The 13,504-nt window shown below is 34.9% G+C and overlaps 1 long non-coding RNA gene across 2 annotated transcripts in view; it reads left to right on the forward strand.

Moving 5' to 3' along the window:
- The window catches only part of LOC311070229, a 65,993-nt gene extending 53,744 nt beyond the window's left edge, over positions 1–12,249 (forward strand). Inside the window, exon 6 of one of the 2 annotated variants that reach the window (XR_014603640.1) lies at positions 12,008–12,249. This is a non-coding gene — a long non-coding RNA (uncharacterized lncRNA). The remainder of the gene's footprint in view (positions 1–12,007) is intronic. The other variant, XR_014603641.1, reaches the window with a different exon arrangement.
- Positions 12,250–13,504: the final 1,255 nt, after the last annotated feature.

Consider the following 13,504-nt stretch of genomic DNA (forward strand, 5'->3'; position numbering starts at 1 on the left):
ATAGATGGATGGATAGAATGATAGATAGAACGATGGATGGATGATAGAATGATAGATGTTAGAATGATAGATGGATGATAGAATGATAGATAGAATAATGGATGGAGTGATAGAATGATGAATGGATGGATGGATAGAATGATAGATGTAAAGATGGATGGATGGATAGAATGATAGATGTAAAGATGGATGGATGGATGGATGGATGGATAGATGATAGAGCGATGGATGGATGGATGGATGGATGGATAGATGTATGACTGAGAAATAAACATGCATGTTAAAACTGTAACCCAAATGAATGGCAATTTTTTATGCGATTCAAACACATAAATCTCACATTAAGGCCTAAATCTCGAGTCTCTCAGTGTGAAGGCCGACTCAGAACCTCTTGTGTTTGTGCCGTTGTGTTTTCCTACAGCAGGAACAGCATCACTGAAGCTTCTACACACACACACACACACACACACACACACACACACACACACACACACAGACAGACACACAGACACACACAGACACACACACACACACACACACACACACACACACGTGAGGTCAGTGGCGGCCAGACGCTCAGTTACCATGGCAACCGTTCCACAGCGAAAATCATCGCTTTATATCCTCCTGGAACATCAGCGCAAACGTGTCTCACTCGACCAGACGCTCAACCGTCCTTCAGATAGAGCTCGTGCTCATGAGGAGAGGATTGAGATATGGTGAATTATATATTAATGCTCATGTTTTATGTTTCAGATCCCAGAGATCTCAACATGGTGTGTGTCAAATAATCATTTAGAAGCCTTTAATTATGCTTTGAATCAGATGTTCGTATCATTGAAGATTTAACACTCATAAAGTGAGAATATAGATAATTATAATGAAATATCATACTTTTGTTAAAGTGGTGGTTGATATGATATGATTTCACTTTTCTAACTTTAGTTAGTGTGTAATGTTGCTGTTTGAGCATAAACAACATCTGCAAAGTTACAACGCTCAAAGTTCAAAGCAAAGGGAGATATTTGCTTTTAAAGAAATCGCTTTTTAAGGACTACAACAAACGGCTGGTAGAGACTACACAACATTCCTCCCGGGTTAGTGACATCACCAACCCTAAAATTTACATAAACCCCGCCCCCTGAACACGATTTATAGATTATCATGACAGAATATGCTAATCAATGACTAGAAGATAACTACACATCAGCTACATAAATTCATCAACTATCCATTCAGAAATGTCCTGTTGCTTCTACATGTTGTCACTTCTTCTTGAGTCTCCATTATTGTCTGACTCCGGTTTGAACATAAACATTGAAATTTTCAGTGCATACAAACTCTTGAAGCTCCGCCCCCTGTGCCGGGAGCAGCAGCTCATTTGCATTTAAAGGAACAGACACAAAATGGTGCGTTTTTGCTCACCCTCAATAAGTGACAACTTTAACATGCTATATAAAAATATCTGTGGGGTATTTTGAGCTAAAACTTCACACACACACTCTGGGGACATCAGAGACTTATTTTACATCTTGTGAAAAGGCATTATACCACCCCTTTAATTAAGTATTCATTTTATGAAAGCAATAAAGCACAGTTCATTATAATTATACAATAAAGATAGATGGATGGATGGATGGATGGATAGATAGACAGATGGAGGAAGATTTAACCATTATAAAGTGAGAATACAAATAATTATAATGAAAAATCATACTTTTGTTACTGGTATTAATTTTTGTGCCGTATTGTGAATAAAGTCTCTATGTCTGCTGTGTATTGTGTACCTTTAGCTCTGACTGTTTGCACAATATTGCATAATCCCTCAATTGTTGTTCATGAGTTTAGATGAGCAAATGTTGCAAAGTATCATCAAATCTCCTCTATGTGTTTCAACACCTCTATTATATATTATATATTATATATCACATGTATCTTCCATGTCCAGATCTCTCTCTCTCTCTCTCTCTCTCTCTCTCTCTCTGCTGATGAATTGCATCATCGTGTCTCTGTGTATGCAGTACTGTTACTCATCCGAGTGACGTGTGTGTGTGTGTGTGTGTGTGTGTGTTGTGTCTGCTCATCTGAACAGATCGCCTAGGAAACACAACAGAGTATGTTCAGAGATCAGCAGAACAATGATGTCATTCGCTCCGGGTGGGAATGTGCCAGTCTTTCCGCATTTAAAAGACTCAGCATTGGGTTTCCATCACATCACCAATGCTTGAGTGATGCAGGAAGGGGAATGGTGTGTGTGTGTGTGTGTGTGTGTGTGTGAGGTTACACGCTTACAGGGAAATGAATGATGATGCACTGTCATGATTGCATCAGAAATGGTGGACGGGTTTTCAGTGCACATACAAAATATGTAACGCAGTCTGCATTTAATGAATGAAATAGTGCTGGGATTTCTGTTAGTCACACACTTGTATTTTTATAATGTTTATGTATTTTTATAACCTACACAGTTGTAATTTAATGTAAAAGTGCCTCTGTCCTCATGAACTTTATACACTTCCTTAAACACATGCTTTTTTTGTCCACACTGTAAGTAAAAAAAAGCTGCATGACAAAGCTGATACTGATGGCTGATATAATGCCCATATATATTTATATTTATTTTTTATAAATATTGTATAGTTTTTATATAGAAAAATCTAATAAAAAATAATCCAAATTAAATATTAAAAAAATATAAAATACAAAACAGTACAACTGTATAATATTATATATAATTATATAACACTACAATAATATATATAATTTTTAATAGTTCTTATTAAGTTCTGATTTTATATATTATTATTATTATTTTTATTTTTTTATTGTACAGTTTATTGCTGTTTTGTATTTTATCATTTTTATATTTAATATATTTAATTTTGATATGATAAAAAATTAAAAATGTATAAATAATATAGTCATTATGTATATATTTAAAAAAAATATATTGTTCAGTTGTTGTAATAATAACATTACATTAAATATAAAAAAAAATATAATACAAAACAGTACACTGTACAATACTTAAATTCAAAATCATACAATATATATTCTTTATATTTTACAGTTGTTGTACAGAAAAATCTATTAAATAATAATAAATCATAATTTTATGTTTTATATTTAATATATTTAATTTTCAATATTAAAAAAAGAAAAAATACAAAAAGTATATATAATAAATATGTGCTTATTTTTATTATTATTATTGTACAGTTTTAATAAAAATTAAATATTGCATCAAAAAACAGAGACAAAAAAAATCGAAATTATATATATATATAGGCCTATATACAGGTGAAACTCGAAAAATTTGAATATTGTGCAAAGGTTCATGTATTTCAGTAATTCAAATTAAAAGGTGAAACTATATACATATGCATGATTATACTTTTCAGAGGGCTGACATTTCTGTATTTAAAATCCTTTTTTTACTGATTTCATGTAATATTCTAATTTTCTGAGATTTTGAATTTGGGGTTTTCATAAGATGTAAGCCATAATCATCAAAATTATAACTTTTGCACGATATTCAAATTTTTCGAGTTTCACCTGTGTGTATATATATATATATATATATATATATATATATATATATAGCCTATATATATATATATATATATGTACATTTTATAGTTCTCTATAATTTATATTTATATATGATTTTCTTTGTTTTAAATGTACAGTTGTGGTACAAAAAATGGCTAATAAACATTACTTTCACTTCTCAGAAATAGTATGTACTCCTTTAGCATAGTGATCTTTGTCATGCTTTCCCCTCGATTTCCCAAGCAGAAGATATTTGCTGAAAACTAGTTTTGTGTGTGTCACATGCTTAGTGTCGCCGTTGGCTACAGTTGCCGGGGTGCAGTCGTCATGCAGGGGCATGTTTGACCGGGAACAAAAGGATCTGCCTGTCCAACCTGAAGAACAGCCAGGGCTCGTGTTTATGTGTGTGTGTGTGTGTGTGTGTGTGTGTGTGTGTGTGTGTGTGTGTGTGTGTGTGACGTATATGAACACATGTCATGACTCACAGCTTTCACCTAATTGTTATGATGAAGTGATGAAGTGGTAGAGCAGGTTTATGGGAGGTTTAAATGGAGGGTGTGTGTCGTTCTCAGCTTTCCAAAAATAAAGGGCTGGACGATTCCTGTCATCTGGAGCGATGAAAAGACTTTATACACTTCTGTGTTAAAGGACTATTTCATCACGGTTCTCACCGCAAACAGCACAGCTCAACTTTTACAATTTACAAACAAGGCATCAAGACTTTTGAATTACAGCTGAGCCGAGACTTGAACGACAAGAAATAAAATATATTCAATATAATTGCAATTCCTTGCAATATGAAGAAAATTGTGATGTTTTCCCATAGAGAAACTGCCAGACATTAGATTTCAGAAGTTAAAAAAGTGACTTTATATGAGCATGGTAAACATCCACTCATTATATGGTAAACAGCAGATTGGAGATCGTTTAAAACCTGTTCTTTTGTGTTTCAGTGCAAGGAAGGTTTACAACAACACGAGACTGAGTTTGGCAGCTGTTCCCCTTCCATATACGTGATTCCTGCTAAATTCATTCAGATAGCACATGCTTTGTATTAAAAAAAAAAAGCCTAGCAATTGTTTTTTCCATCTCTATTGTCCCTGCAAGCAGGTTTCCATTATTCAGAGGGGCTTCTAAACACACCTGAGCTTTGAAGTATGAGAAATAATGCATACTAATTATATCCCAAACACAGCAGATTCCGAATGCAGGGTATTGAACTGAAAACACTTGTACATCTGCACACACACACACACACACACGCACATCTCCTCCGGTGTCCTGCTGCTGTGAAGGTGACCGTCACTCAGGATCACACTCACACATATATCAGGAGGGTTCAGCTGAGTGGCTTGTTGTTTTCATGTGAAAGGTGAAGCCTGTCATTTATGAGTCACTAGCGACACCAGATGGAATCGCTATATTTCAAAAGTTGCTTCGCTGCTATGATGTTTGTTTATGCAAATGTTGCAATGCAGTTGCTAGGGTGGTTGTCAAGGCATTACTAATGTATTCGGAGTGCTGTTAGCATGTTTCTATGGGGTTGTTAGGGTGTTATAAGTGGTTGCCAGGGCGTTACTATTCTGAGTTGTTTTTAGCACGTTGCTAGGGTGTTATAAGTGGTTGCCAAGGCATTACTATTCTCAGTTGTTTTTAGCACGTTGTTGTGGGGTTGCTAGTATGTCCTGGGTTGTTGCTAGGGCATTACTATTCTGAGTTGTTTTTAGCACATTGCAATGGGGTTGCTAGGGTGTTATAAGTGGTTTCCAAGGCATTACTATTCTGAGTTGTTTTTAGCACGTTGCTATGGGGTTACTAGTGTGTTCTGGGTTGTTGCTAGGGCATTACAATTCTGAGCTGTTTTTAGCACATTGCTATGGGGTTGCTAGGGTGTTATAAGTGGTTGCCAAGGCATTGCTATTCCGAGTTATTTTTAGCACGTTGCTATGGGGTTACTAGGATCTTCTAGGTTGTTGCTAGGAGATTACTGTTCTTGAGTTGTTTTTAGCACGTTGCTATGGGGTTGCTAGTGTGTTCTAGGTGGCTGCCAGGGCATTACTAACATACTCAGAGTGATTTTTAACATGTTTCTATGGGGTCCTTTTAATGTTTGTAAATTGTTTTATATTTAGCTTTACTTTATTTCTATTTCAGTTTTAGTTTTAACAATTTTAATACTTCAACTTGCAATTTATTTTAAGTTAAGCTTTAATTAAATTAGAAAAACAATATTTTATAGTTTTAGTTAACAATAATAATTTCAGCCATGTAATAAGAGGGAAGAAAATATTCTACAATTTCCATAAATAGACATAGCATATTCAACATATTCTGCAGTGCATTTGTGTTGCTTTCTAGGCCATTTAAAGCTTTTGCTTTTCTTTTCTTTTCTTTGCTGGCGATTCCAATATTCCTTCATCCGAGATTTGTCTCTTGAAACACGTACACCTGTCAGATGGGAAGAGATTTCATCAAAGAGAGAGACATGTGTGCCACAGCATACCGAACAATGCTTCTTATTATCTGTGAATGACAGGACTCGCAGCCAACGGTCGAGAAGCCCAGAGTTTTCCGAAGCCTTTGAACGAGCGTTCCCACAATCCTGCCACATTCCTCTCGCATTTAAAGCCTCTTTTAGCTCAAGATCTCGAGGCTTGACAGGACACAAACTCTCTGACGGGTGCATGAGCAAAACCCTCGGAAAGTTCCCGAATGTTCCCAGATTTGTGTTTACAGAAGGGCCTGGGTTAGTATGATGAAGCGTGCAGAGTTGATCAAACAATGGCTGATTGCAATATGTGACTCACAGCAAAAACATGCCGGTTTCAGAAGCAAAGGAACCGACTTGTGCAAAGCATGCATATATGATATAAATCCAAAACTCAAAGTTGTTTCAAGTTTGATTAATGTGAAGCAAACATCTAAAATGTTGGGTTTCTTGTGAATGTAACAAAGAGCAGACAACATAAGACAGCATTTTACTTCTGTTATATAATGCATTTCTGAATTAATTCTTTTCAGTTTGTCCTTTCACTTTAGTTTTTTGGTAGTTTTTGCTCTTTGCGACTATTAGTTTTAGTTCCTTTATTCAGTGTTTGACAGTTTCAGTATTATAGTTTTACTCAGAGTTTTTGAAAGAAGTCTTTTCTGCTCACCAAAGCTGCATTTATTTGATTAAAATACACACACAAAAAATGTGAAATATTATTTCAATTTAAAATATCTGTTTTCTATGTGAATATACAGTAAAGTGTAATTTATTCCTGTGATCAAAGCTGAATTTTCAGCATCATTACTCCAGTCTTCAGTGTCACATGATCCTTCAGAAATCATTATAATATGATGATTTGATGCTCAAGAAACATTTATGATTATTATCAATGTTGAAAACAGTTGTGCTGCTTCATATTTGTGTGGAAACTGTGATGCATTTTATTTTTCAGGATTCTTTGATGAATAGAAAGTTCAAACAGCATTTTTTTGAAATAGAAATCTTTCTATTTATTTGAAATAGAAAAAAAAATCTATAATTCAGCAATTAAATTGATCAAAAGTGACATTATAAATGTCACTTTTGATCAATTTAATTGCTGAATTATAGATTTTTTTTAAATAACTAGTGCATGGTTGGTTAACTATACACAATAATTTATGGAACATATTTAATCAACACCCCACAAGTGTTCATTTCACATTAACAGTCAGAGTAGTTGAACGAGGCCTGTCAGTTGTGGTGAAGCATATCAGTTGAACATTTCTAGACGTTTTGGCACATACGGCCCCGTTTAAAACCATGTTTCTCAAACTCAACAGCTGCTTCCAATCCAGTGGCATTTTCTTCCCTGAGCCTCGTTTCCAAGCGCTGAACGGGGCGGGCGAGTTCACACAGGCCTCTCTATTCAAAGCCGTCCTGCTCTCTGTCAAACACTTCAAACGCTCAGAGATTTCTGCTGTTTTTTAGCAGCTTTGTGGGAGGATAATTGGGGGCAGGCCTTTGCAAAGCTGGCGGATGTGTGGAGAGTAAAACACACGAGAGCTTCTCCTCTCAGTCATTCGGCAGCCAGACTGGGCCTCGGTAACAAACATCACACTGACACGTGATATCTGGACCCTGACTGTTGAATTTTGTGTGTTTTGGTGGGATCAACAACAGCATCACAGCCTCAAACACACACACACACACACAAGTCCTGCCCTCTCTGAGCTTCTCAAAACACATTCTCATCGGTTTGGCCGGAGCTCAAAGAATCTCACATGTGGAGATGTGATGGAAAAGTAAGGAAAAGGAGTCTGAAGGCGTTTTATACTTTACATAGCAAAAATGTTAACAAATACATAAATTAATATGATCAATAAGTCATGACAGCATATGATTTTACATTACTTCAACTCATTAAAATAAGTTAAGCCATTTTAAACTTCTTTTTTTAAAGTTTCGACTGATTTTTTTATAGTCTTTTAAAGTTAATGTGATTTAAGATGAAATGTGACTCAACCAAGTTGATTGTTCTTAGAAATTTAGAAGTTTTTTTTTTACAGTGTACTATATATATATTTTTATATTTGTATAATATTATTATTAATATGTAATATATATTTTGAATGAGTTATTTTTACATTTTCTGTTTTCAATTTAATTTTAGTTAAAGTTTGAGAAATTTTGTTGTGTTTTTGTAATTTTAGTTGTCTTTTTTTTCTTAATTTTCGGTATTTCAGTTTTAGTTATTATAGTACATCAAGTTAAACTAAATTAAAGTGAGATTTCTTTTTTTATGGTTTTAGTTAAACATAATAACCCTCCTACAAATATCTAAAAATTCTTAAATCAAGATACATTTACTTGCAAGGAACATTACTTAAGATAATATATAGTTTTCTGAAAATGTATCAGAATTAAGTCTTAAACTAAGTTTATGCTTAAAACAAGAAAAAATATGTCAGTGGGTAAGAAAAAAATCTCCCTTTTCCCCATTTAATTAAGTTTGTTTCTAACTCCCCTGACAGATATCTTTTCTTGTACTCCATATAAACACTTAATTTTTTATCCATTTTTCAGAAGCAAGATTTAATATGAAAAGGCTTGTTATTTTGCTTCTTAAGTAAATTAATCTTGATTAAGAATGTACTAGAAAACAAGACAAAAATACTGAGTAGGGTCAGTTTTGCAGTGTGTAAACCCTCCTTTTTTTGATTGGAACAATATCATCTGTTCATGGTTGTTTTTGTGTCTCGTGGTTCTCTCGGGCCCGTGCCAGTGCTTTTGTTTTTCCAGAGCTCCATCTCTCCAACAGGAGGGTCATCAGCCGGTCAGGTCCAAATGAGGAATAGTTTGGCTGGCTGCGCTGGCGGCCGCTCAAGTCCAGTCTTTTACTGTTTCTGTTTCTGCTGCCGCTCCTGTGAGCCAAGCCAAATCTGCAGAGGCTTTTCATTTCTGCTCGCCGGACACATTCCCTCCTGATCTTGCTCTCAGTTTCTCTCGAACAATCACACTGAATCATCTGGTGTCAAAGTTTGTTGGTGTTAAAGCATTGTTTTGAACTCTGGTACTGCACAAATGTTTGTTTTCAGCTTACTGTAATGCATCTGCATGTCATTTTTGAATCTGAACACAAAATGCAAAACTTTTACCTTTAGGGTTACAACAGCTTGCCACTGGGGCAGAACCCTTAAAAGGACCTTATCTACCCCTAAAAGGTGCAGTTTAGTAACTTAGACTAGTTATATAACCTTAAAGGTATACTACTATATTAACTTTTACAGGTAAATGAGGTACAAATATGTCTTTTTAAACCTCCTCTCGTAGTGGTAAAAAAAAAAAAAACTATTAAATGAATGTACTATTTTTTAGTTAGATAATGTTTTTTATTTAATATTTTGTATTTTTAGGTACTAAATCATATTTATGCATTAATTATAATCCATTTATTCACTTTTTGACTTGAAAATGAAGTTGCCCGCTTAAACTGTTGTAAATTCTGAATGCTTTGGAGCACAGACTGAAGTTTGGTCTCTTTTTAAAGATGACACATGGCAGATTATTGCTGAAGTGAAAAATATAAAATTTAATAGAAGTCGAGGTTGCACTTTATTTTACTGTACGTGAACTTACATGTACTTACAGTTTACTTACCTAAGAAAGTATTGGTAATGTAAGGTAACTACATGGGTTAAGGTTAGGTTTAGGAGTAGGTTCAGGTTAGTACTTAGTTATTGTAATTACTATAATAAGTACAGTATGTACTAGGGGAACAGGAAAAGTTCAATCAAAGTTTTAATTATGAAAAACACTCAAAAATGCTATTTTCAATTTTTATATGAAATATACATTTTCCAAAACACGTTTTACTCTAAAACTGCGTGAAAATCATAACCATATATCTAAACAAGTTGTGTTCCAAATTTGAGGTTGAGATCTCAAAAAATGAGCTTCCAGTAAGATTTAATTTGGGCGCAGTACCAAACGCTTCCACTAGATGAAATTCGCTTCACATTCATTTCTGATGCGCTCATTTTGACTGTGAAAAATACAAGTGTGACTCTTTCTTTCAGGGCCATTTAAAGGTGCAGTAAGCGATTTCTGAGAAACTTGAAATCACCAAAACAAACACGACCCTACCCTAAAGGATCACACCCCTATCTATATAGCCCCGCCCCCAAATCATGAACACGCTCTGCAGCACAGGCCCCTCCCCCCTCATGAGTGGACACACCCCTTACTGCTGATTGGCTACAAGTGTTTTGGTGTTCAACAGTGTTTCTCAGAAATCGCTTACTGCACCTTTAACCTTTTTGAATCACGCCCATGATTTTTTTGTGCCAAAATCTTTACCAAGTTTTATTTTGATAGCCGATGGTGTCATGTCAGACATATAAATGAAAAATAAAACATGAGATTGTGATATCCTCGTCGATTCACACTAGAACAGTGATTCCCAATTTTTGTCAGCCAAAACTCTTTGACCCAGAATATTTTCTTGAAGTTTCCTTGAGATTTTAAGCTAATATTTCAATAATATAACAACACATTTGCATGTTCACTTACATGCAGGTAAACAAATACAACATTTCAAGTGTTTTATTTTAATTTGACATTTTTTACGATTTAATTAATTATATATTTAATAAATGTTTTTGTTTTTTTATCCTTCCTATAATTTTTCACATTCGTCGTCGACCGATTTTGGTTTTTAAAGGGCCGATACCAATGAGTGTAATGTCAGATATATAAATTAAAAATAAAACTTGAGATATATATGTGATCTCTCGTCCATTCGCACTTTTATCAGCTGAACTCCTTTTGTAAATATTTACTTTAAGTCCCCCTGAGATTTGTTAATAATTAATTAGTGAAAAAAGTTAATATAGTTATATGTATATATAATAGTTAATATTTCACTAATTTAACAACACATTTGCATGTTCACTGATGTCGCTTAACAGTCACATTACATGCAGGTAAACAAATAAAACATTTCATATTTCATTTCATTTTTCAGTAAATGTTTTATTTATTTATTGTTAGCCTTTTATGATTTATTTAATAATTCTAATTTGAATCTAAACACAAACAAGAAAGCTTTCTATAATTATGCACATTTACAGCGAGCCAATTTTGTTTTTTTTTAAACTGCTGATAAACTAAAGCGCATGGCGTCAGATATGTTTGAGATGGCACAAAATCAGGTTTGTAAATAATCATAAACTGTAAAATAACAGGGTTGACCTGCACTGAATCCACCCCTTATTCTGCATTTCATCCCGTTTCATTCCTCTCACGGCCCCCGACCCATATAGATTCATGACACAGTCCCGCTTCTCGTGGGCTAGTAGTTTATTTATCCTCCCGAATCCCGAAGGCCTGTGAGCAGCGAGTGAGTGATGGATGTGGAGGTGAAGCTGCTTTAGTCTGATAGGCTGGACGCCGTGAAGCCCCTGTAAGCCGAGGCGATAAAGGCCATTGTGTGTGTTATTGTGCGAGCCCCAGACTATGGGGAATGAGGTGCAGGACTCCAGCACCTCCACCTGTCACTATTAATACTGTCTCCATGCTAGTCGAGCCAAACACATTCACCTTCAGTAATGCTTCACTCCAGAGACCTAACAGAGAAAAAGCCTTGCCTATTTGGCAGTCGTTTCACATCCCTGAGTGGCATTTCTCCACAAATATCTGTTCAAATGAAGATATCCTGCTGATTTCTGCCTGAAATAAGACCTTGTAGCTGCTTTATAAAACGTACAACCTCCAACATGAAAGAAATATAAAGTTCACTCCTCATGAAACAGAGTTCAACTCATTTTTCTTCTGGGAAACAGAATATATTTGATGCTATTATTGCATTTGCATTTTGATTAAAGATTGTGGCAAACAGTTTTTAGTTTTTAGTGAATAACATGCACTGATGATTTGTGCATAGGAATATGCATTAAAGAAGAGTAATTTCTTGTTTCTCTATAGGTTTCTGTGATGTTGTGATTGGAGGACTTTGAGATTCTCTGGACTAATTGCATCATGCACTCAAACATGAGTTATTTTTTCCCCGACAACAACAGATGCAGTGTGCCAAGTAAGCAGGACACTTACATAACGGGATTTCGCAAAACAGACCTCGCTTACTCCCTTAAAAAAAAGTGTTTCAAGTGTGCTGTTAGTGTACTCCTTTTACACACTAAAAATGATGTACTTAACAGAAATATACTTAAAATTACACTTAAGTACTTGACTTATACTGACAGAAAAGTCTAAGTATATTTGGCCCATACTTGTACTCAACTTGTACTTTTTGATTGAGATATTCTTAACTCTTTATTTGTATAATTACAAAAATCATACCAGTTTTGTTTATGCATGACTGACATGCATCACATTAAGTTTTTTAGTTTGTTAAAAACTGTGTAATTTTATATGCAATTCAAAAGCATTGCATATTGCCAATTAAAATAATGTCAGATGTTATCATAACACATAAAACACCAGAAAAAGACATTGGGATCAGAATTTCAAAGGTCTAAAGTCATATCATGGCTGTAGAGAAAAGTATTAAATATGAAGACATGGCCAAAAGAGTTTGCATGAGAAATGGAGCCTGTCGCTTGTCACTGGTTCTCTGTTGGCCGCGCTGAACCCTTCCTCGACTCCCACTGCCGTTCACGAACTGGTGAGCTGGCAGGTTTAACAATGAGCCCAGTGTGGACGGACAGACAGACGGAGAACGACCCTGTAGACCCCCGTCACACCAAGACCTCATTCAGACCGTGATATAATGACTCGATTCACACATAAACACACATGAGCTGCAGAAACTAAAGCCGATAGCCTTACAATAACCTTGCGTTTTATACATGACACTGAAATATTATTGCATTGAGAATAGAGTCAATCGTTTTATACAATATTAAAGCAGCTTTACAGGAGACAACAGATATCTGCTGATGAAGTTCATTTTTCTATGGAAGATTGTTTCCGCCACAGAATAAAAAATAAAAAAGGTAATTGCGACGTTTTATCGCACAGTTGTGAGTTTACGTCCCGCATTTCTGACTTGGAGATATAAAGTCAAAATTGTGAGATATAAACTCGCAATTCTGAGGAAAACTTATCAAAACATTTTTTTTATCCTCAGAATTGGATTTTGTAACTCGCAATTGCGAATTTATATCTCTCGATTCTGAGAAAAGATGTCAAAATTGAAATGTAAACTCGCAATTGCGTGTTATGAAGTCAGAATTGCGAGAAAAAAGTCAGAATTGCGAGAAAAAAAGTCAGAATTGCCAGTTTATTTCTTGCAGACAATTCTGAAAAAGTCGCGATTATCCTTTAAAATGTTTTATTCTGTGGCGGAAACAAGCTTCCATATTTTTCTGACCCCATTGGCAGATATTTGTTCTTGTTTTAATCATGAAGTCCCTTAATTTTTATCAATTTTTCAGAAAACAGGGTTAATGCATCTTGATT

The sequence above is a fragment of the Abramis brama genome (genome assembly GCF_963993115.1).
Source record: "Abramis brama genome assembly, chromosome: 19".
Taxonomy (NCBI): Eukaryota; Metazoa; Chordata; class Actinopteri; order Cypriniformes; family Leuciscidae; genus Abramis; species Abramis brama.